The 26,497-nt window shown below is 38.3% G+C and overlaps 1 long non-coding RNA gene across 2 annotated transcripts in view; it reads right to left on the bottom strand.

Annotated features, from left to right (window-relative positions):
- LOC307191093 overlaps nt 1-26,497 on the bottom strand; it is a 475,292-nt gene that overhangs the window by 414,077 nt on the left and 34,718 nt on the right. For both annotated transcript variants that reach the window (XR_013829601.1, XR_013829602.1), the window contains one exon: nt 8,322-8,455. This is a non-coding gene — a long non-coding RNA (uncharacterized lncRNA). The remainder of the gene's footprint in view (nt 1-8,321; nt 8,456-26,497) is intronic.

Here is a 26,497-nt window from a genome sequence, read left to right as displayed (position 1 = left end):
ACAGCCAAAGCAATCATAAGAAAGAAAAACGGAGCTGGGGGAATCAGGGTCCCTGACTTCAGACTATACTACAAAGCTACAGTAATCAAGACTGTATGGTAGTGGCACAAAAACAGAAATATAGATTGATGGAACAGGACAGAAAGCCCAGAGATAAACCCTCACATATATGGTCACTTTATCCTTGACAAAGGAGGCAAGAATATACAATGGAGAAAAGACAGCCTTTCAATAAGTGGTGCTGGGAAAAATGGATAGATACATGTAAAAAATGAAATTAGAACACACCCTAACACCACACACAAAAATAAAATCAAAATGGATTAGAACCTAAATGTAAGTCCAGACACTATAGAACTCTTAGAGGAAAACACAGGCAGAACACTCTATGACATAAATGACAGCAAGATCCTTTTTGACCCACCTCCTAGAGAAATGGAAATAAAAACAAAAATAAATGGGACCTAATGATACTTAAAAGCTTTTGCACAGCAAAGGAAACCATAAACGAGATGAAAAGACAACACGCAGAATGGGAGAAAATATTTGCAAACAAAGCAACTGGCAAAGAATTAATCTTCAAAATATATAAGCAGGGTTTCCCTGGTGGCACAGTGGTTGAGAGTCGGCCTGCCGATGCAGGGGACACGGGTTCGTGCTCCGGACTGGGAAGATCCCACATGCCACGGAGCGGCTAGGTCCGTGAGCCATGGCCACTAAGCCTGAGTGTCCGGAGCCTGTGCTCCGCAATGGGAGAAGCCACAACAGTGAGAGGCCCACGTACCACAAAAAAATACCTATATCTATATCTATATCTATATACACAAGCAGCTCATGCAGTTCAGTAACAAAAAAACAACCCAATCCAAAAATGGGCAGAAGACCTAAATAGACATTTCTCCAAAGAAGATATACAGACTGCTAACAAACACATGAAAGAATGCTCAACATCATTAATCATTAGAGAAATGCAAATCAAAACTACAATGAGATATCACCTCACACTGGTCAGAATGGCCATAAACAAAAAATCTACAAACAATAAATGCTGGAGAGGGTGTGGAGAAAAGGGAACTCTCTTGCACTATTGGTGGGAATGTAAATTGATACAGCCACTATGGAGAACAGCATGGAGGTTCCTTAAAAAAACTAAGAATAGAACTACCATATGATCCAGCAATCCCACTACTGGGCATATACCCTTAGAAAACCATAATTCACAAAGAGACATGTACCACAATGTTCACTGCAGCACTAACTACAATAGCCAGGACGTGGAAGCAACCTAAGTGTCCATCGACAGATGAATGGATAAAGAAGATGTGGCACCTATATACAATGGAGTATTACTCAGCCATAAAAAGAAACAAAATTGGGTTATTGGTAGTGAGGTGGATGGACCTACAGTCTGTAATACAGACTTAAGTCAGAAAGAGTAAAACAAATACCAATACCATATGCTAACACATATATATGGAATCTAAAAAGAAAAAGAAAAAATGGTTCTGAGGAACCTAGGGGCAGGACAGGAATAAAGACACCGACGTAGAGAGTGGACTTGAGGACACACGGAGGGGGAAGGGTAAGCTGGGATGAAGTGAGAGAGTGGTACTGACATATATACACTACCAAATGTAAAATAGATAGCTAGTGGGAAGCAGCCACATGGCACAGGGAGATCAGCTCAGTGCTTTGTGACCACCTAGAGGGGTTGGATGGGGAGGGTGGGAGGGAGACGCAAGAGGGAGGGGATATGCAGATATATGTATACGTATAGGTGATTCACTTTGTTGTACAGCAGAAACTAACACAACTTTGTAGAGCATTTATACTCCAATAAAGATATGAAAAAAATAAAATAAAATGAACTTAAAAGTAAAAGAAAAAAAAGAATTTGCATACTTGAAGACCACATTTTATTCATAGGTATTCCACCATTTCCTCAGTCTCCTTTCAGCATTCTATCGTTATCGAGTTGAACATTTGACTATATTGCTTCCTTCACTTGACAGAGATCCCCTGTATTCCTGTAAATAAGCCATTGCCATGTTATACCACACTTTTTGCCATCCAGCAACAAGGACTCACCTATACATAAGCTTGCACAAAGCCCTCAGTTCGATATTGCATCTGCTGTAAGTCAAGGTAATAATATGTATACTTAGTTGCTTCCAAAGCAAATTTTACACATCATTTAAAATTTGACAGCTGGCCCAATAACGAAGAGTTTGCCTGACACTTGTGTACCACAGCCAATCTGCTGAAAACTACATTCTTAAGAGGACTTTTACCACCTGCACATCTCTGACCACCAATGAAAATCATTTCACCATGGTCCTTTTGAACTCAGGAACTCACCCCTTTCTCAAAGAAAAATTGTAATAACATAACCAAAAGTGATCTCAGAACAGGGAGTTCTTGATTTTCCATCCCAGCAAACTTCCAGAGCTGCACTGTTATCATAAATGTTCCCATTTATGCTAGCATTATTTTATCATCTGCTCAATCTGTTTTGTGGAAAGGAGATGTTGAAGAAAGGAACCACAGAAAGTCACCTAGTTTTCTGGAAGTCTTAAGGGCAGTCACCCTGATCCTCTCTTGTATGTCCTTTCCATATATCATGATGGACCACTTTGCCACCCATTTTCTTTAAGGAAATGAAGAAGTGAAACATCAAGATTCAGTTAATGTGATAAATTAACGATGTCTGGGGATCCATATGGAATTTTTTTTCACTTTATAAGACCCAAAGCCACACGGTGACGTTTTGTCATTCAAAATGTGTGTGTTCATGAGGGGTGGGGAAGGTAGTAGGTGGGTAGGCATGCACACACTTGTGTTTAGCATTCAAGTGTACTTAACAAGAACTAGATTTCATCTTTTTCCTTAAGAGAATGGAAAAAAAGAAAAAAACACACACAGAAGCCATCCAGTATCTTGGTCCCTAAATCCCAGCCAGACTAACAGATTAACTGCATTTCTTAACCAATAATTAACCTCGTATCTGTACCTTCCATCCCTCCCACTCTTGCTATCCCCCCTACATTTTTTTTTGTCATGAAAACAAAGCCTTGATTTTACCAAAGTTAAATTCAATGGAAGAGATATGACAAGCCAGATGTAAGTGTCAAAAATGATAAATAGGAGGAAAGAAGATGGACCTCTGCTTTATTTTCATAACACTTTTTCCAACCCTCTATTCTAACACTTACCATATTGAATTGTAAATATAATGCAATGGCTTGCCCACCAGTGTTTGATAAATGATGAATGAACAAATGATATAACATGGATTGTACTCAGCCTGGAAAGTTTCACAGTACCATGAGCAACTGAATTCAGTGCTGAAGAATTACTAAGAATTGGATAATCCAGAGGTAGAAGGTGACATGAATAAAGATAGATAAGAGGGAATGAATTTGACTCACTAATGGGTCAGTATTGTGAGCTGATCTCAGCCTATCTATAACCAATGTTGTAGCTGGACATGCCTTTGTGGTTCTTATTTTCATTGCAAGATGCCCTCAGCAATAACCATCAGGAAATTTTGGGGGGGAAAAAAAAAGGTTTCTTACCTACAAGTACTTGAGCATAAAAGGCACACCTGAAAAAAAAAAAGGCACACCTGGGGGTATATGGAGAGGTTGTGGATAGAGAATGGAGAGAGCCTGGGTGGTTTTTGTTTGTTTGTTTTTTCTTTCTAAAGAAAGAAGGAGCCTGGGGTTCTACTTTTATTTCGTTCAAGGGTAGGGGGCCTAGGGTTTCAGGGGCTTGCTCTTTATTGGTGAATTTAAAACATAAAACTGGGAATTTAAAGCAAGAGAATAGAAAAAACAAGGGATCCAAATGGTCAGTTATCAAAATCAACCAAGGTCTCTAAACAATAAAGCCAGGGGCAAAGCAGGGGTGGGGGCAACTGGCTCTTTAACTAGACCTGTGGCTGGCAATCTGTTTATTCAGGATAGCCATCTTTGAAGTAGATGCCTCTCTGAAGTGGATACTTCAGCAATCAAAGCTTTTGTCAGGCACTTGCATACAAAAAAGAAAAAAAATGTCATGGTTTACCTACAGACAGTAGATTAGTCCAGGTACAGAAGTAAGGATGGCTTTAGAATCCTTCTTCTTTAGAATTTGTACAGTCTTTTCTACTTTATTTTCCCACCCCAATACTTCTAGTGAATGACTCTGGTCCTTTCAGCTCTTGGTGACTGCCAATTATATGGAGGCTACAAAGCAATGTGAACAAATAAAAGAACAACCTGGAAGTGCACATATATGACAGTTCAATTAAAAGTTTTATTTATTAGGAAATAAAGCTATTTCATTAAAACAGTTTCATTAAGAAAATGTAAATAACTTGGGAAAGCATTACCTGGATAACTTGGTGACGCTGAGTGATTAGTTATACTTTCTAATGGCAAGAAACTTTCCAGTAGGAAAACGTCATCTGGAACTTTATCATTTACAACTCAGTAATGAAAACAAAAACTAATAGGAACTTTAATGCAATACCAAAGAGTCAAGGAAATAAATGTCACCAGAATGCAGAAAATAACATCTCTTCTGGCATCTATCATTTAATTTGGTTTTGCTTCAATCCTTGCCTTTAAAAAATGAAAAGCCCCTAGTCACAATCTCTAAACTTACTGAGGAAGCCACTGTCTTCATTAACTTCCTATTACACAGCAGGTGATGTTAGCATTTCTGAGAAGTCATGACCTCCAGAGAAACTTTGGTAACACTTCATTTCCTTTATCAGTTTGCATTCACTGAGCACTTACTATGTTCTGAGCATTGCAGATCTCTGCAGGGGCAGAGGAAAATGGCAACAGTAAGTCAACTGGGACTCAGTTGTCCACACTCTTGACTGTTGTCTGAGAGCCCTCCAGACCTCAGACTGAATTTTAAGCTTAGCATTCCTTTTCAAAAACATTTTAAGGTATTTCATGCGTTATCGGGGCATTATCCTGTTTCCCAGGTCATCTACTGGGTACCTTGGAGTGGCCCTAAACTGCTCTTCCTCTCTCATGTCTGCCCTTACAGGTAAATAGATCTGTTAAAGACTTCTTCAGAAGACACGATTCTATCAGTTCTTGCTCTCTGTCCTCACTGCCACAGCCTGGGCTCATGCTTTTGTTCTCTCTGACCTGGCCTGCTATGATCTTATCCTCCTAATGGATCTATTCTCAGCACCTTCTCCTGGGGAAAAATGTGTGTGTGTGTGTGTGTGTGTGTGTGTGTGTGTGCGTGTGTGTGTGTGTGTGTGTGTGTTTTGAGAGCATATCAATTTTACACAAATAAATTTGGAGAGCATTGCCAATTATCTCTGAACCCACCATTCATTTATTCATTCAACAAATTTGATGTCTAGTTCCTGTGCTTTGCACTAGGGCCATAATAATTAGCAATCCTTGCCATAATAATAATCACTCATCCTTGCCAATATATAGCTTAGGTCTAACCTATATATTTAAATATATAAAATCTAAAACTCTCCTTTCACTCAGAAACCTACAAAATATTTGTCTTTACTAGAGGAGAACTGTAAAACAAATCTGCTCTAAATCTGCCTGATACTCCTCCTATTCTTCATAAATCCCTTGATTATTCCTAGGCTTAGAGTATTAGTACCTAGGGGTCAAAAGTGTTAAATCACCTCACAAAATTATTTCAGGTTATTGGAACTAACAATACTAATACATTATTTAATAATAACATACTATGTGATAATAATTATTATTATACATTAGTATTAATGGGGGTGAAGGTATCTATCTCATAGAGTTGGTGTGAGGAGTAAGTTTGTATATGTATGTATAATATCCAGCATGTAGAAGTCAAAAATGTTGACACAAAAAATGTTGATGCATTTTTTTCTTCTTGTTAAGACTCATCAAGAAGAGGATTAAATATGATAAATCAATGTAATGCCACAGTGTTTCATCAAATTATACTCTTTAAATATATCCACACATAGTTTTCTTGATCAATATTTAAAGTTTTTGATATTAAAATTATCACAGAATTATCAAGCTTTTGATTTAAAATAATTTTTAATCCCATTCTATTCTTGATCCGTAAGAGTAAAGAGTATCTGAGGATGCTGTATCCTCTGCACCCCATTGAGATCACTGCTACAGCTTATAATAAAATAAGGAAGCTCACGAGCAACATACATGAGTGCACTTGTCTGAGCTTCAAATGCCTAGAATTAAGTCTTCTGGAAAACATTTCTTATAGGTTTCAAACACAAGGGTGAGATTTAGATCCTTCACTTTTCTATTATAAAGGCCAGTGAGTTCATTACATAGACTTATCTCAACCTTGTCAGATTCTGCTTCCATCAAGTTGCCCATTTTGGAGAAGGTTCACAGTAATACTTGCTATTCCATGGTCTGTGTTTACCTGAGATTTCACAATCACTTGGCACCCCTGGCTGTCCTGAACTTTCCTCATGCCCTCTGACAGTCCTGTCCTCCCAGCAAGATATGAGGGATTTTGACACTCCAAGTTTCACATGTGATGAGGGCTGACTTTATGGCAGCTGCCTTTTCCTAATCCCATTCCCAAATAGCCATGTTGTTTGGCACATGACATTCAACAGGTGTGCATATGTCTTACAAGGTCTGTTGCTGCCAGAGGAGACATACGTAGAAAAGATCTAACACTTGAGTTGACCTGCAGGCATCTGTCATGGTCTGGTAGCCATGGCCATGGGCAGGAATCCAAATACAGAACAAGAGGGCATGCTGCCATCTTAGCAGATGAGCATGTATGTAGAAAAGTAACCAAGAGCCTCTATTAACAAGCACCATGGACACAGCAGCAGGACAGGACGTGCAGCCAATAACATTCAATTGACTCTTTATCTGTTGCCTAGGAACCTTGGGTTCATAAGCAACGTCCTTTCTAATTGTGACTTAAGCTGGGACATTCCCATCCTAAGAACCAGTATCTGTGAACTGCCGTGGATAAGTGTTGGTCAGCACAAGGCCAGCTGGATCTTTGAAACCAACAGAGCCAGCAATGAGATCTTCACTCGGGATGAGAATTGCCTCCCCTGGAGCTAGGTCAGCAAATGCAGTCTGTTTGTCAGAGCTAAGAGGTAAGGAATAAAGGTGGATCATTGCATGTTTGTGTTTTTTTCCCCTGCTTTCACTCTGAGTGAGCAGAAGAATCAGGGGAGGCACAAAATGGTCAAGAATAAATCCTTCCTGTAATGACAGTCCAGATTGGGGTGGCCTGAGTCAGGGCTAGAAAGAATAGAAAAATAAATGAGAGAAAATTGGACTCTGAATCAATAAGTTAAAGAACCAGTAGGGGCTTCCCTGGTGGCGCAGTGGTTGAGAGTCTGCCTGCCGATACAGGGGACACGGGTTTGTGCCCCGCTCCGGGAAGATCCCACATGCCACGGAGCGGCTAGGCCCATGAGCCATGGCCACTGAGCCTGCGCGTCCGGAGACTGTGCTCCACAACGGGAGAGGCCACAACAGTGAGAGGCCCGTGTACAGGAAAAAAAAAAAAAAAAAAAGAACCAGTAGGATTACACTAAGGCTTGGACTCAGAAGTCAGGTCATCTAATTCCAACACCAGCAACCCACTTATTAGCTCTGTAACTATGGTCAAATTGCTAAACTCTCTGAGCTGCTCTCCACCGTTTTTTTTAGACATCTTCATTGAGTTTTATAACTAACCATCTGGGCCACTTGCTTTTTCTCTTCCTGGGCCTTTAAATTCCAACTATTATGCTTTAAATCCACCAACAAAGAGTGAGCCCTCAAAACCTCAGCCCCCCACTTTGACCCCAATAAAAGCGGAACCCCAGGCCTGCACCTGTGTTCTCTCCATGTACAGGTGAACTTGCTGTGTGACACCAGGTGTACTGGTAATTTCCAAGACTCATAAATAATAAACCTTATCTCTTTCAAAGTTTCCTGATGGTTATTGCTGAGGGTGACTTTAATCATAAAAGAATCACAAGGGCCAGTCTAGCTACAACACTAGTTATTGATAGGCTGAGACCTGTACAGAACACTACTACAAATAACAATATCCAGTACAGCTACCACAATCCAAGAAACTATCATCTCCCTCCTGGATTATTAGAATAGGCTTTTTTCCTTTCTTCTCCTATCTTTTTAAAAATTAATGTTTTTATGTTTCCATTTTTTTCTCCTTTATTGGCCTATTAGTCCTACCTCTTTGTATTTTTTTTTTCAGTCATTGCTCTAGGGTTTACAATACACATCTTTATTATGGTTTATCTTCATTTAATATTATAGCACTTCATATATAGTATAAGATATTTCCCACATATTTACCATTTGCTGTGCTCTTCATTCCATTATGTAGATCCAAATTTCCATCCGGTAGTATTTTCCCTGGACTAAAGAACTACTTTTAAAATTTCTTGACTGCAGATCTGCTGGTAAGGAATTCTCTCAGCTTTATTTGTCTGAAAAAGAAATCATTATATCTCTTTTATTTTTCAAAGGTTATTTTACAGATTATAGAATTCCAGGTTGACAGTTCTTTTCTTTCAGTTTATTAAAAATGTCATTCTATATTGTCTTCTGGTTGTGAATCTTATTTTGTTCCTCTGTATGTAATATATTATTTTTCTCAGGCTGCTCTTAAGATCTTCTTTTTATCATTGCCTTTCAGCAAGTTGATTATGGGGCGTATTAATGTAATTTTATTATCATATAGTCAGCTAAGAAATCGTTGGGCTTCTTGAATATGTGTGTTTGATCATCATATTTGGGAATTTTTCAGCCATTATTCAAATATTTTTTCTCTCATCTCTTTTTTCATGTACTCCAAATAAATATATGTGGTTAATCAGAAAAACAGAAGGAAAAGAAAAATCTGATGCTGATTTTGAGACAGCTATGTGTTATTCAAATCTAGATATCAAGAATGAACTTAGAAATGTATACCTGGAGCCCAGTACAGGTCGACTGAGGAATCAGAAATTTGGACACAATATCCTAAGTTAGGTTCCAAGGAACATTAGTTATGCAAGATGTTCTTCCAAGAAGGGTTCCACAAAAAATAAGCTTGAGTAAGGCCTAATACTGGATCTTCTTAGTGAGTCACAATATTTATCAGCATGCCAAATGCCATGAAAAGATCAATTGTTAAAAATCCATTGTCTTCCAAACTTAGTAGTACACATAATTTTTAAATCAGCAGTCCTCTTTGCATCCCTCAGAATACCATAGTTGGGAGTCATCAGCCTTAGGTAAAAGGTAAAGCATGGACACGGGCAATATTCCCCAGGGAGACTATGACAAGTGACACGGCAAGACAGATTTCCCTACATGTTTGTTCTGTTAAACTGAAAATGAATAAAGTGGGAAAGGCATGTTCAATTGGCATGCCCTAACTAAAGGAAGGTAAGGATAGCAATGTGGAAATACAGGAAAAAACTCAGTATAATGAAGAAAATTACTCTCATAGGGGCACAGCTACCTAATCCATCTTTTTTGAAGTAGCTGGAAAAAGATACCAGAAAGCAGCTGCTGTAAATCAGGGAGACAGTATCTGAAAGTACTTATGAGCTCAGATTGTCAGTGTGTGATGGTAAGCAGGTTTCTTAAACTCTTTAAGGCCCAATATATGCATCTGTAAAATAAGGATAAGAATAGTCCCCAAATTATAGTGTTTCAGACAGAAATAAATGAAACAATGACTGCAAAACAATTTGCATAAATTTTGTCCTATAGTGAATACTCATTAAATATAAGCTTCTATTTATTTTTTTCAAAGAAGCATGGAAGACACAAGAAAGAAATGCATGGCTTTAGAGTGAAGACGTTTTTACTAGCAAAGAGAGGGATATATAATCACAAAATTAAAAAGAAAGGTAAGAACAAGCAATGTGTCAAAATACAGAGACAGAAGTTTAAGTCCTGGAACTTTCCATGTTATTCTAGGGCTTATAGAGAAGTCAGCTCACCTCTGTATTTCTCAGTTTCTTTTTCTAAAAGTTGGAATAAAAATACTCTCTTGGGGCTTCCCTGGTGGCGCAGTGGTTGGGAGTCCGCCTGCTGATGTGGGAGGCGCAGGTTCGTGCCCCAGTCCGGGAAGTTCCCGCAGGCCGCGGAGCGGCTGGGCCGTGGGCCGTGGCCGCTGGGCCTGCGTGTCCGGAGCCTGTGCTCCGCAGCGGGAGGGGCCGCAGCTGTGAGAGGCCCGCGTACCACAAAAAAAAAAAAAAAACTCTCTTGGCTGGGTTGTTGAAAAGATTAAATGACATCGCAAATGTGAAGTCTCTGTAAAGGCACACACATCATGCACGAAATATTAAATGAGGATATTTGTATTAGTCCGGGTTCTCCAGACAAATGGAATCCATAGGATATATAATAAATTACAGGAATTGACTCATGGTTATGGAGGCCAAGAAGTCCCATGATCTGCTGTCTTCAAGCTGAAGAACCAGGAAAACTGGTGGTGTAATTCAGTCCAAGTCTGAAGGCCTGAGAATCAGAATATCAGTCTAAGTCCTGGACTGAGTCCAAAGGCCCAATGTCAGAGTGCAGGAGACAATGGATGTCTCGGCTCAAGCAGAGAGAAAAGATTGGCTCTTTCTCCACTTTTTGTGCTATTTAGGTCCTTAGTGGATTGGATGACTCTCATCTGCATTGGTGAGATGATTCACCAATTCATCAGTACTCAATCTACTGATTCAAGTGCTAACCTTTTCTGGAGATACTTTCACAGACACATTCAGAAATGTTTTACAGCTATCCGGACATTCTTTAGTCCAATCAAGTTAACACATAAAACTAACCATTACAATATTATTAGTGAAAAGAGTATAGCCATAAATAAAAAGAGCAGCAATATCTAGTCCAGATTCCATGAGAACTACTATCATCATATTTATATCAAAGTGGAAAGTGATGCAGAAAGAGGTTCAGTGATTAAGCAAGAACTCCCAGAGATGCAGAGAAAGAGCCAGGACTAGAATTTCAGATTTTTTGACCACATGTTCAGTTCTCCCGGTACAGACTTGGAACTGTACAGCCCTTCCTAAGTCTGGATCAATGACACTTTACATTCTGGTCATGAGAAAATCCCTCTCTGCTGCTGTTTTGATGCTTTGCTGCTGGCTGAAGAGTCCAAAGCTACACTGTACAAAAACCACATATCTCCCTTGAGGTCAATAATATTGACATTTTCTGCCTGATTTGGAGGTGCTTTGTCCACAAGCTACAATAAATCTGACTCAGTCTCATTCTCCATATCACTGATAATTCTGACTTTGGCAGGAGCATGTATCATGCCGTAGAAACAAAGTGAAGAAGAGGAACTAGATTCTGAGATACAAGTGTGATATATGATGAATGATTCTTCAGTTTGGCTTCTGTTTTGTTTTTGTTTTTAATCTAGAAGGTTACCTCCAAAGAAACTTCGAAATAATTTTTTTTTTAGCACACTGGATCAAATCCCACACAGACAAATTTTTATCACCACCTAATCTGGCTTACTAATAGCCTGTTCAACCAACTGTGCAAATTTAGTCACAAAAGCACCTTTGTACATGGTGACATAGGATGGAGGAAGTGTTAGGAGGGGGAAAATAACAAAATATGTCTTAATGAGAAATTCCATAGAGTATCTCTAAAAACAAGATAAAAATCTAGTTGAGAGATATGGAAATAGCCATTATCTTTTCTCATAAGGTGCTTTGGGTATTATGAGTCTCCATTCATGATGCATGAACCAATCTTGAATGTGTACTTAGCCCCCAGAATAAATTTAAAAAGAAACACAAAAAGAGCCTCAGCCTACCCCCTCTGCTAATTTGTAGTGGAGATCTGTTTTGTTGTTGCAGCCCTTCTCCATTCTTCTGGTAACAGAGAACTGCTTTTTCTATCAGAAATCAATGCTTCCACCTTCCATGTGGTCCTGGTGAAGCTGTCAATTATAGCTGTGAACATGTAATTAAGGCCAGCCAATCAGAGACTCCATCTCTCTAGTACAGTGATTGGATTAAGAATGGACACATGGCCTAAAGAAGTATAAGCCTTCCAGATAATAGATATTTGGAGACTGATGGGGGCGGGGGGGGGGGGCGGGGAAAGAGTTATTCTTTTTATGACTCACAAGCTATAAGGATATAAGCTTGGTTATCTCTCCCACCACAGAAAGTCTGAGAACTGAACATACATGTAGAAGGAAGAAGAGCTAAACGATGGAGACAGAAGAGACAGACAGCAACAAAGAAAACTTCAATAATACAATTTATGTCACTTAATTTTGATATGCAGAATCAAATGGTTCCAAATATATAAGCCAATATATTCTCCTTTTAGCTTCAGGAGTTTAAATTAGATTTCTGTGGCTTTTGGCTAAAATAGTGCTAATACAGTATATATTGTATACTGTAATACAGTATATATTGAAGTCTTTCATGATCATAATCTCTAGGACCATGTTTTAGCAGTACAAAATAAATATAAACCAACTTGCTTGTGATACTCCTTTTGAGTAGGGGACATGATTTATACAAAACTAAGAATATGAGATGGGGCAATCCTTAAACATTGATGATCTGAGTCACTGAAAAAAGTTTAATTGTCTTTAAAAGAACACTGAGCAAGACTTCCCTGGTGGTCCAGTGGTTAAGACTCTTCACTCCCAATGCAGGGGGCCTGGGTTCGATCCCTGGTCTGGGAACTAAGATCCCACATATCGGAACTAAGCCCATGCGTCGCAACTACTGAGCCCATGCTCTCTAGAGCCTGCACGCCGCAAGCAGAGAGCCCACATGCCACAAGTAGAGAAGCCTGCATGCCGCAACAAAGACCCAGAATAGCCAAAATAAATAAATAATAAATAAAAATAAATTTATAAAAAAATTAAAAAAGAACACTGAGGAACAAAATTCAGGAGATGCACCATAGATGTAACAATGAATATTGACTCCCCTCCCTGTTTAAGGGGTAACTATCCTTTCTCCACACCTACAACTAGCTTTGATTAAAGTTGATAAAAGATTATTTCATCAACTGCATTTTTCTATAAGTGATGGAAATACCAAAATTATTCTGAAATATTAATCAATGTTTTTATCCAAGATGTTTCTCATTACCCAACCTCTTCTCCTAATTAGAGCAACTAGGCATCTGGTCTTACTATTCCAGGGATGGGATGACCCAGCAGAATGTTTAATTCAGTTTGTAGCTTTCAAACTGTAAAAACCTAAACAGAAAAAAGTCAGAAGGAAATGAATGAGATTTTAGCTCCTATCATCAGGGGAATGAGCTCTTGAAACAGAATTATGAGTCACAGAAAAACAAAGGTTACAGTTCTGAAGCACTAGACAGAGAATCATACTAGTGAAATGTTAAAAATAATTTTTCAGAATAAAATAACCAACAAAAATTTTAAGTCTTTTATTCGATATTTGCATTTGAAATTATGGATCACTAAGTTCTGTGTTAAATTTAAAAAGTCACTTTTGTTGCAGACAGTACATAACTCTGAGCCATGGCCTCCAAGACTCTGCATCTCTTGGACTTGTGTCTGGGGATATTTCCTCTTCCAGTTATCAAAGAATCTTCTACCCTAGGCCAGCATAGCATAACGATGAACTATTAACGATAAGTAAGGCTAAGCTCAAGAAGGTGGCCCACTCAGCACCCCTGCTGTACAACTGTCAACTCCAAACCCATCCTTTCCTCTAATAGAGGGTCAATAGAACTCATCTGTATGTGAAGCAAAGCACTAAGAAGTAGGGGAAAGCAATTCCCCATACTCCATGTTAGAATTGTCTGCTACAAAGAAACATCTTTGTCTTATTCAGCTGTGATGACGCATTATCCTTTTCTTCATTTTAAGAAGGGAATATGTGTTGAACACAAAATACGCATCAGGAGTTATGCTAGATGCTTTATGCGTGTTGTCTCATTTAATCCTCACAACAGCACTGTCTGGTCAGTTTTATTCCCATTTTCAAATGAGGCCAGTGAAGCTCAGAGAGGTTTAGTGACTCATCTTAGGTCATATAACTGACAAGGGGAAAATTCTGAATTGAAGTAAAATTAGCCTGGCTTTGAAGCCTGTGCACTTCAACTCCACCACACACCTCCCAAATTTGAACCACATTAAAAGGGTTCAAATTTTGACTTGATGGCTTATTGTTAACTGAAAATTCATTAATCACTGTGTGATGTTTGAGCAATGCTCATCCTTGCTATTCTTTGGCCAAGCATCCTCTGCTCCTTTATATTCATAAAGCTGGGTTTTCTCATCTTCTCATCTAAGCTAAAATGTTACTTCCTAAGAAAGACTGACCCTAATGACCTTATCGAAAGTGGAAGATTAGCCACACAGTCTCCAACACTCTGTCACATCAGCAGAGTTGTTCTCTGTATTTCTCACTTCCTAAGATGATCTCTTTCATCTATTTTCCATCTCCTCCAACAGAAAATCCCCCATGTGCCCTTTAGCAGGTTTCTGACTTCCATTCTGTGTCTCTATCCTGATATCACAGTAGCCAGAATGATACTTTTAAAATATGTCAATTATTACATTCTTCTACTCAAAGTTCTTAAAGTCCTCCTACCTCATTCAGAGTGAAATACCAAGTCTTTACCCAGTTCAGTCTCCGAGAGTCTCTCCCTCTAGTCTCCCCAACTCACTCTGCTCCAATCACCACTTCTTGAACAGGCCTCAGGGCTGTGCCCTCGCAACTCATCTGCCTGGAATAGTAGTTGCCTTGATATCCTCACTCCCCACTTTTTCACTTCTCTCAAGTCACAGCAAATCATTATACCTGGTTGCTTAAAATATTAAAGAGTAACATAAATAAATTTTCACTTTTATAGTTAAACAAAGTTACTTTACAGGCATCCTCACAAGGCTAATTAATTGTTTGTTTCTACTGAACTTTAAGCATGCAAGCTTCTAAAGGAGGAAGTAAAAATGTGCTCATCTTGCTATTTCCAGAAATTTTAAAAAATAGATTTAATCTACCCCCTACTGGCCAAAGATTTGAATGACCTCATTTGGCTTTTTTACCATTCTACTTTTCTTTCATTTCTATAAACTAACATGTATATATTTCCTTCATTGGTTCATATATTTATTCATTCACTCTTATTCAATGTACAGTTTTGAATATCTACTAAGTAGTCAGTGGTAGAGATACAAAAATGAACAACACCCAGTTCTTGTCCTCAAAGACCTCACAAAATCAAGGGAGAGACACTCCTAGAAACTATTAGAAGGGACATCATGAAACGTGCCATCTGCTGTTTCCATGGGGGAATTCTCCATTTAACTATTCCAGAAATTGAGAATTACAAAAGCAAAAAGAGCATTCTGGAATCTCATTTTTAGAGGGCTAGTGTAATAAGAGACATACTACAATTATGAAATTTAATGTTCATACAAAATAGTATGCTCCTTTTTATATTTGTAAGTATCTCAGTTATAGAGATTTGATTATGGCTGCATACTTTTCTTAATCCATTGTTTGGTGCCTGCCCAACCTGTCACATAGTTGATACCTTTGATGAAATCCAAGGGAAAGAGTAGAAGGTAAGGCCAAATTTGGTACTTATTTATTTATGATACTATGTAGCTAAGTGGTATCTCTCTTCTTCTGGTTCCTGGTCCTGGCTTCCACCCACCCCAACAATTCCTCTTGAGTAGGAAGAGTGAAGAGATGGTAGATGAAAGAATAAAGTATGAAGCGCAGGAATCACTGAAACATATTTTTCTTTCAGTTATAATTTATTTGTGACCAAAAAATTGCATGTCGGTGGAAAAGGGCTACAAGCAAAGTGCATGTAGGAACTCAGGTTATTCCTGAGTGCACAGGATTATGGATACATAGAGGAGGTGGCATTTGATTCTACTGGGGTAGAGAAGGTAATAACTGTAAAGAATTCTAGATTATGGAGGTTCTGAAATATGATTTCATTGCCTTGTTATAATTTGTGTGGCAATTTATATTAAGATACTTCCATATAAATAATAGTATATTATGTAGATCTGTGTTTGTGGGTGTGTGCACTGTGCATGTTTATGTGTGTGAATTAACTTTAATTTGCACCCTAGGGACAGCTACTTAGTACTTACAGTGCTGCTATCAAGAATCCACATTCCAAAGTGAATATGCCAGCATTTCAAATATTTATTCTAAATATATTCTAATAACACAGCTGTTAATTTACAAAAGGAATGTTGATTTTCCCCATTGGTAAAAATAAGTGGCGTTCAAGACCTCTTGTTGACTAGAAATATTTTATAAGCTCCAGTGCCTTTCCCTGAAACACATATCAAAATCTGCCAAGTGCTCAACACCTTCAAAGCATCACTTTAGCTCTAGAACTTATTTGGGACCTGGGTCCCCCTGGTCTAACAAATGCTCCTATCACCTTATCCAATAAGAAGGTGGCTAACCTAGAGTCCATTTTAGAAAGAACCGTTCAAACATGGTACATTTGGAGTGTTTGCAGTCATAGAATGGGGTGTCACATTACAGAAACAACAGTTCATGCCTGCTCAGTAGTAAAGTGATATAAGAATTTGGTAGGAGACCCTGTAACATCTCATTAACAGTGAGGTGTGAGCGAGGGAACTATACAAAGTCTATTGCCTCTAACCTCAGAGGCTTCTGCTGTACAACGCCCTACCGACTTAGATCAGTCTACATAATAGGCCTCCACCAGGGACCACTGTCTTCCTTTAATCTACTTTGAATCATAAGTCTTGGGTGTGGAGCTACAACAAACAATCCCTCCTCATTTACAAAATGTTTTATAGTTTTGGAAATCATTTTAAACCCACATAGAGGAATAAATGATTCACAATGCCCCAATCACCTGAGACAATTCTGAGAGGTCATCTTCCTTGAACACAGTCTGGGGTACAATGGAAGTAACAGAATCTAGATTAGACATATCTCAATTATCATACAAGAAAACCTACTGTAAATGCCTCATGATTGGTGCTGTAAGAAATGAGTGTACAAAAAAATAACCCTTTAAAACATCTGTTAGAATAAGCACAAACCAATCCTCAGTTATTTAAATAGGTAATCTCAAAGAAGTACATCTTTGGTTAAAAGTTTCTGTAGAAGAAACATCATCTATTTGTTCTCCCAGTTTCCTAGACTGTATTAGTGGAGTTTAATAGGGAAAAATAAATAAATAGAATGGTATTTTGAAGCAACTTAAATCTTCATAAAATTTACCTGCTTCCAAAATGATGTAAGTAGAGGAGCTAAGGGCAAGCAACGGGAGAATGAGATTGCTCCCTTAAGGTAATTGGTGTGTGATTATTCCTTAGTAGGAAATTGGGTGCTGCATAATTTTCTTATTGTTCATTGCTGCCACTTCATTATAATCTGAAAAGATCTGAACAAATCCAAAAATAAACAACAAATTCCCTAAAATGCTAAATTATCCTAATGGCACTAAACATCTTTAGATGTTTTGATAATCAGTAAAAAAATTTTTGAGGTTTGAAGGTAGGGGTTATATTAAAAATCATCTTTATTGTAGAATTTCAGTTAAACTGAATGTGCACAGAGTACAGACATCCTAAATAAAAGCACATTGCACACACAGAGTATAGATGGTGATTAACCTGTTGGTATAGTCAGTATAGAATGGCAAATAGAAGAATTCCATTCTAGGAACTGAATTGTCAATGTTTGTCTACAATGCTCAAATCAACTACATAATCTCTAAATCTTTACTGTGAAGCAGACTATCAGCCAGGGTTCTCCAGAGAAATAGAAGAAACAGGAGATATATATTTATATATGAGATTTGTTACAGGAATTCTCTTATGCAATTATGGAGGCTAAGAAGTCCCATAATCTGCCATCTGCAACCTGGAGAAACCAGGAAAGCCAGTGGTGCAATTTAATGTGAGTCTGAAGGTCTGAGATCCAGCAGCACTGATGTCTGAGGACAGAGAAGATGAATGTCTCATCTCAAGCAAATTCACCCTGCTTCTGCTTTTTTGTTCTAATCAGGCCCTCAATGAATTGGATGATGCCCACTAACACTGATGAGGGTAATCTTCTTTACTCAGTCTACTTATTCAAATGCTAATCTCTTCTGGAAACACTCTCACAGACAAACCCAGAAATGATATTTTACCAGCCATCTGGGCATCCTTTAGCCCAGTCAAGTTGACATATAAAATTAACCATCACAAGCAGTGTAAAGCATAGAATTGAGGCAATTCTCTAGATAATTTAAATTTGAAAGAGACACACACACATTTTAGCTTAAAATAATCAGAGGTATAGGTCTAAATATTTTGAATAGATAAAACTAATTCTCTCATTCACAGGTAATCAGCATAGAGTGGAGTTTTGCTATTATTCTGGTACACTGACTCATGTAGACATTCAAAACAGCCATGCCTTCTTAATTCTATTATTTTTCAAATCTGGAACAATTGCTTTCAATCTTCAAAATTCGACTTGGGTAGTTGGATGTTAAGACTTTTTCCTCTGTCCTTGTTAACTTTGTTTCTAAACAAATTGAATTTTTTGATTAAAGGTGAACAATGAGAAGAACTTACTGGTCCTTTTTGTTGTCTTTTGGTTGTTGTTATTGTTGTTGTAGACAGGAATAGAACCATACTGGGAGTAGATTTAGTGTTTTATGTTGGCTTTCAAATAGATATTGGTAAATAACAGTGTACTGAATATCAAGTGTAGTAACTACACAGCATCTCCCAACCCACGTACTCTCCACCTGACGCAGGAAAAAGACGGGCCCCCAGGGCAAACAGTTTGAGCTCATTCCTTGTGGACTCTGAGATGGGAATAACAGGACAGTTGAGAGAGGAGGCTGGACACTGTCCAGATAGAAGAGAAGAGACCACGTATTCCTCATTCTTGAAGTCAGAAGACCTCCCCGACTACACATGTGCAGAAAAGCTCCTTGGAGGTCCAAAGGGGAGTAATGCCAACTAATGCTCACTTAGCCACAGGCCTCTTCGGTAGAATCCATCTTGGCTAAGAGATTCGCATGCACACGTGGGAAAATCCCGAACTATGCCAAATACGGACTTTGAACCAGGCAAATCAAAATGACTGGCCAAAGGAAACCCGGAAGAAATGTCCCATTAAAGTGATTCAAACTGCCACGAGGGCACGACTCTCTCTCTGAGCCTGCCCATGTGTCTATCCACACGTACTGTACTCTTTTATCTCCTAATAAATACTTTTCTTGTTTCACTACTTTCCGTCTTTGTGGGAATTCTTTTTCTGCAAAGCCGTATGGCCAGGGCCTTTTCAGTGACCACTGGTCTAGTGGCTAGGATTTGGTGCTGTCACCGCTGTGACCCAACTTCAATCACTGGCCGGGAACTGAAACCCTCCTGGAAGCCGCTGCAGACTGAGGCCACCGGAAATCTCACCCATTTCAAGGAAAAGCAACCCCTCATTCTTTGAATTGTGCCAGCAGAACTACCATGCTTCTGTATTGCTTGACTTCTGCTTCAAATTCTTGTTCCACATGCTGAGCCAATCAGAGCCCTTATCTGGGATTTACAGGATTCAGAGATAGTGTAGCTGCTGGTGGTAGAAGCTTAAAAATACAAAACTCAAAAGCTGTCACTGGCCATACCAATTGCCAATCAGGAGAAATCCATCTACAGTAGGAAAAAATTAAGTTAACCCAGCAGCAAGTAGGGGAAAAAAAAAAAAAAGGAGAGCAAATCCTGGTAGTAATTGAGACTCAGCTCTATTCCTTCCGTTTCCCCAATTTTGTGTTAAACTATTCCTTTGATTCTTTGATCCAATAAATTTCTACTTTAGCCCAACTGTGATTTGGTCTTACTAATTTGCAACTAAGCTAACATTAATTGACATATAATATCTGATTATCTTATTAATACCAGCATAAACCAATCAAAGATAACACATTTATTACAACATGGAAAGAAATCTCCTAAATCACATTTTAATCTACTCTAAAGCTGACATACAAACAAGATAATCTTGTTATATACACCCCCCTCCCCAAAATAAAATTGTCTGTTTAACACTCCACATCTGATTGTATTAACTTGAACCCCAAATATACAATTAGAATTTTCAAAATGCTATAAATTTGGATTTAATTCCATATTGCTTTAAAAAATTTTAATGCCAAGCTTGTTTCCACCTCAGGGCATTTTCACAAGCTGTTTCCTCTCTCTGGAATACTCTTGTCCAGATACTTTCATGGCTCATTCTACCTCATTAAGTCATAATAAAATAACACTGTTTTTGAGAGACTTTTTCATATCAACTACACAAAGTAGACTATTCCAACCTCTAGTTACTTTCTATTATGTTATCCTGTTTTGTTTTCATTATAGCTCTTTGTGAAATTCTTATCTGTTTGTTTTTTCATCTCTACTTTGTTTAGACTATAGACGTCATATAAAAAAACATATCTGCCTTATTTATGAAGCACCTAGAACAGTGCCTGGCACTGTAGGCATTCAATAAATATCTGTTGAATGAAAGGAAGGAAGGAAAGATGGAAAATCAGAATGCAAACTCAATTGATGAGGTTTTTTTTATTAAAAAAGATTTCAATGTTGGGAATGCATAACAGGAGTATTACCCAGGATTATCAATTGGCTACCAGCAAAGCTTCTGAGGGACAGCACCTCTTGCGACACGACATTTTCAGAGTATGGATTTCCATCTTAACATTCCAGAAGCTGCATATTCTTATTTATCCAAGTATGATTCAATTTTCAGTGGTAGCCGAACACTCAGTTAATCACACAAGACATTTTAGCAACCAAAATGCCACTGTGTTGCTTTGTAATAGATGAGCATAATGTATGTATTCCATCCCAGGGTCCCATCCTTCCCCCTTTCCATACTTAACCTTACTTCCTACCAGTATAATGGTATCAAGTAAGCCAACTGAATAATCAAATCATTTTTTGATAAATACAAAATTCAAAGGAGAAAAATAAATTGGTTTTAGGAAGCTACTGAAACCTCAGCAAATGCAATATATCAAACTTAACTATAACTGAATAGTTAAGAAATATGCTAGCTTGATCCAATATACTGTATTCTTTTCCTGCACAATATTGAATACACATTTTTAAACTCTTTTCTCTATGTGAGGCATTTCTCTTACATTAATATATTTTTCCCTTTATAAGTATTCATTTTATATCACTGTTCACCACAGGATCTAGCTTTCAGAGTTGAATTAACTTAGCTAACTCCCATGGTACAAAGCACCCCATGATTTTAGCCTACACAGACTAATTTTAATATTCGCCTTTTAAAAAGCCTAATGAAGTCCTTATGATCTTAGATACTGTGGGGAGAAAGAAATTTTCTTCTACCCTTTTAGGTTCTTCTGCCTAGTCTAAGGATTAAATTGACATGAGACATATTAACAAGAGAAAATCAAATAAAGTTTAACAACCTGTATACATGGGAAAGACCCAGCAGAACTGAGTAACTTTCCAAAATGGCTGAAACCCTCACTTTAAATAGCATCTTGAGCTAAAGACAAAAGACGATGGTAAGCGTAGGGGTTTGGGACTTCACAAGGGAGAAAGGCAATTCACATGAAGAAGGAAAAGCAAATGTTTGGTAAATAAATGTTTGCTGGGCCATACAGAGACAGTGGGACACAGAGTAGAATTTTTAACAAAGAGACTGCTAGGCTCGTTTGTCTACCACACTAGTTCATACTAGAGTTATCTATGGTGATAGCTCTATTTCTGGAACAGACCCTCTAAATTCTTCAGGCAGTTAGGGGCAAGGTCAAATATTCTTCCCAAGTCTTTTGGGACTTGATTGTTTTCAGCTTGAAATAATCCACATGCAAAAGAGACATTTTGGAGTGGGAAATTTTGTTTCCCTACAGTATACATATTTTTCCTTGACTTACAATGGGGATACATCCCAATAAACCCATCGTAAGTTGAAAATATTTTGAATACACCTAACCTACCAAACATCATAGCTTGGCCTAGTCTACCTTAAACATGCTCAGAATAGTTATTGCATTAGCCTACAGTTGGGCAAAATCATCAAACACAAAGCTTATTTTCTAATAAAGTTTTTAATATCTCTTATAATTGATTGAATGCTGTACTGAAAGTGAAAAATAAAATGGTTATATGGGTACAGAATGGTTTTAAGGGTATTGGTTGTTTACCCTGTTGATTCCATGGCTGACTGAGACCTGTGGCCTGGTGATGCTGCCCAGGATCACAAGTGTACTGTATATCACTAGCCTAGGAAAAGATTACAATTCAAAATTCCAAGTATGGTTTCTATCTCTTTCACACTATGACAAAGTTGAAAAATCCTAAACTGAACCATTTAAAGTCAAAAACTGTTTGTAAATGGGACATGAGCAAATAATACAACTCCAAAGGCTCTTCTCCCCAATTGATATCTGTCTCCTCTGAGATAACTTCACCTCTCTCCTGTATTGCTCTTGTTTCCTTAGTACTATTCGACCCAATAGAATAAAACAAATGTCATTAAGTGAGAAATAAAAGTAATATTGGGTAACTTTTCCCTAATGAAATGTAGTTTATAGAATACTAAGCAGTTGTCAGAAACAATGAATTAGAGTTACATACAGAAACACAGAGAGATCTTTAAACCACAGGATTGATTAAAAGAAATAAAAAGCATATTATTCATGTAAATTAAAACACATACATACATAAAATATTGTCTGTATGCTTATGTGTGGACATACATAACAATATTGCATGGATTTTCAGTGAGATATACATATCCGAAGGCATATATACAAAACATTAGAGTAGATGTGGAGATGGATGGGGGATGAGAGTAAGGAGTGGAAGTATGGATCAAGTACAAAGGTCACAACAAGGTAAAACAAGAAAAGATGGATATTAATTATCTGTCACAAAGTGTACAGTATGCTTGACTCATCTCAGTACATCTTAGATCCCAAAAAAACTAAAATATTTTAATAAGTTAGATGTATATAAACTGATATGGAGTGATATCTGAGTTATAAACTAAAAGAGGTAGTTGAAGAGAAGTTTGATTCCATTTGTGTAAAAGTAAATACTTGCATTCGCACACATACCTATGCTCCCAAATGTTCAGAGAATTTCTGAGGAGACTGGTTAGAGATGGTAGAGTAGAAGGACGAGCTCTCACTCCCTCTGACAAGAACATCAGAATCACAACTAACTGCTGAACAATCATCAACAAGAAGACACTGGAACTCACCAAAAAAGATACCCCATATCCAAAGACAAAGGAGAAGCCACAATGAGATGGTAGGAGGGGCGCAATCACAATAAAATCAAATCTCGTAACTGCTGGGTGGGTGACTCACAAACTGGAGAACACTTATACCACAGAAGTCCACCCAATGGAGTGAAAGTTCTGAGCCCCACGTCAGGCTTCCCAATCTGGGGGTCTGGCAAGGGGAGGAGGAATTCCTAGAGAATCAAACTTTGAAGGCTAGTGGGATTTGATTGCAGGACTTCGACAGGATTGCGGGAAACAGAGACTCCACTCTTGGAGGGCACACACAAAGTACTGTGCGCACTGGGACCCAGAGGAAGGAGCAGTGACCCCAGAGGAGACGGAACCAGACCTACCTGCTAGTGTTGGAGGGTCCCCTGCAGAGACAGGGGGTGGCTCTGTGTCACTGTGAGGACAAGGACACTGGCAACAGAAGTTCTGGGAAATATTCCTTGGCGTAAGCCATCCCAGAGTCTGCCATTAGCCCCACCAAAGAGCCCGGGTAGGCTCCAGTGTTGGTTCGCCTCAGACCAAACAACCAACAGGGAGGGAACCCAGCCCCACCCATCAGCAGACAAGTGGAATAAAGATTTACTGAGCTCTGCCCATCAAAGCAACAGCCAGCTGTACCCACCACCAGACCCTCCCATCAGGAAACTTGCACAAGCCTCTTAGATAGCCTCATTAACCAGAGGGCAGACAGAAGAAGCAAGAAGAACTACAGTCCTGCAGCCTGTGGAACAAAAACCACATTCACTGAAATACAGGCAAGATGAAAAGGCAGAGGGCTATGTACCAGATGAAGGAACAAGATAAAACCCCAGTAAAACAACTAAATGAAGTGGAGATAGGCAACCTTCCAGAAAAAGAATTCAGAATAATGATAGTGAAGATGATCGAAGACCTCAGAAAAAGAATGGAGGCAAAGATCGAGAAGATGCAAGAAATGTTTTAGAAGGAATCAATAGCAGAATAACTGAGGCAGAAGAATGGATAAGTGACCTGGAAGACAGAATGGTAGAATTCATTGCTGAGGAACAGAATAAAGAATGAAAAGAAATGAAGGCAGCCTAAGAGACCTCTGGGACAACATTAAATGCAACAATATTTGCATTATAGGGGTCCCAGAAAGAGGAGAGAGAGAGAAAGGACCCAAGAAAATATTTGAAGAGATTAGAGTCGGAAAAGTTCCCTAACGTAGGAAAGGAAACAGCCACCCAAATCCAGAAAGCGCAGAGAGTTCCATACAGGATAAACCCAAGGAGAAACATGCCGAGACACACAGTAATGAAATTGGCAAAAAATAAAGACAAAGAAAAATTATTGAAAGCAGCAAGGGAAAAACGACAAATAACATACAAGGGAACTCCCATAAGCTTAACAGCTGATTTCTCAGCAGAAACTCTACAACCAGAAGGGAGGGGCATGATATACTTAAAGTGATGAAAGGGAAGAACCTACAACCAAGATTACTCTTCCCGGCAAGGATCTCATTCAGATTCGATGGAGAAATCCAAAGCTTTACAGACAAGCAAAAGCTAAGAGAATTCAGCACCACCAAACCAGTTCTACAACAAATGCTAAAGGAACATCTCTAAGTGAGAAACACAAGAGAAGAAAAGGACCTACCAAAACAAACCCAAAACAATTAAGAAAATGGTCACAGGAACATACATATCGATAATTACCTTAAACGTGATGGATTAAATGCTCCAGCCAAAAGACACAGGCTTGCTGAATGGATATAAAAACAAGACCCATATATATGCTGTCTACAAGAGACCCAATTCAGACCTAGGGACACATAAAGACTGAAAGTGAGGGGATGGAAGATATTCCATGCAAATGGAAATCAAAAGAAAGCTGGAGTAGCAATACTAACATCAGATAAAATAGACTTTAAAATAATGTTACAAGAGACAAGGAAGGACACTACGTAATGATCAAGGGATCAATCCAAGAAGATATAACAATTATAAATATATATGCACCCAACATAGGTGTACCTCAATACATAAGGCAACTGCTAACAGCTCTAAAAGAGTATTTCAACAGTAACACAATAATAGTGGGGGACTTTAACACCTCACACCAATGGACAGAGCATCCGAACAGAAAATTAATAAGGAAACACAAGCTTTAAATGATACAATAGACCAGACAGATTTAATTGATATTTATAGGACATTCCATCCAAAAACCGCAGATTACACTTTCTTCTCAAGTGCGCATGGAATGTTCTCCAGGATAGATCACATCCTGGGTCACAAATCAAGCCTCAGGAAATTTAAGAAAATTGAAATTATATCAAGCATCTTTTCTGACCACAACACTATGAGATTAGAAATCAATTATGGGGGAAAAAAACGTAACAAGCACAACCACATGGAGGCTAAACAATACGTTACTAAAGAACCAAGAGATCACTGAAGAAATCAAAGAGGAAATCAAAAAATACCTAGAGACAAATGACAATGAAAACACGACGATCCAAAACCTATGGAATGCAGCAAAAGCGGTTCTAAGAGGGAATTTTATAGCTGTACAAGCCAACCTCAAGAAACAAGAAAAAACTCAAATAAACAATATAATGTTATACCTAAACGAACCAGAGAAAGAAGAACAAAAAAAACCCCACAGTTAGCAGAAGGAAAGAAATCATAAAGATCAGAGCAGAAATAAATGAAATAGAAACAAAGAAAACAAGAGCATATATTAATAAAACTAAAAGCTGGTTCTTTGAGAAGATAAACAAAATTGATAAACCATTAGCCAGACTCATCAAGAAAAAGAGGGGAAGGACTCAAATCCTCTTTAGAGGATTTTAATTTTAATCCTCTAAAATTAGAAATGAAAGAGAAATCACAACTGACACCCCAGAAAAACAAAGGATTACAAGAGATTACTACAAGCATCTCTATGCCAATAAAATGGACAACCTGGAAGAAATGGACAAATTCTTAGAAAGGTATAACCTTCGAAGACTGAACCAGGAAGAAATAGAAAATATGAACAGACCAATCACAAGTAATGGAATTGAAACTGTAATTAAAAATCTTCCAACAAACAAAAGCCCTGGACCAGATGGCTTCACAGGTGAATTCTATCAAACATTTAGAGAAGAGATAATACCCCTCCTTCTCAAACTCTTCCAAAAAATTGCAGAGGAAGGAAAATCCCCAAACTCATTCTGTGAGGCCACCATCGCCCTGATACCAAAACCAGACAAAGATACTACAAATA

This window comes from Stenella coeruleoalba (assembly GCF_951394435.1).
Source record: "Stenella coeruleoalba genome assembly, chromosome: 8".
Classification (NCBI taxonomy): Eukaryota; Metazoa; Chordata; class Mammalia; order Artiodactyla; family Delphinidae; genus Stenella; species Stenella coeruleoalba.
This window is presented reverse-complemented; position numbering and strand designations above follow the sequence as displayed.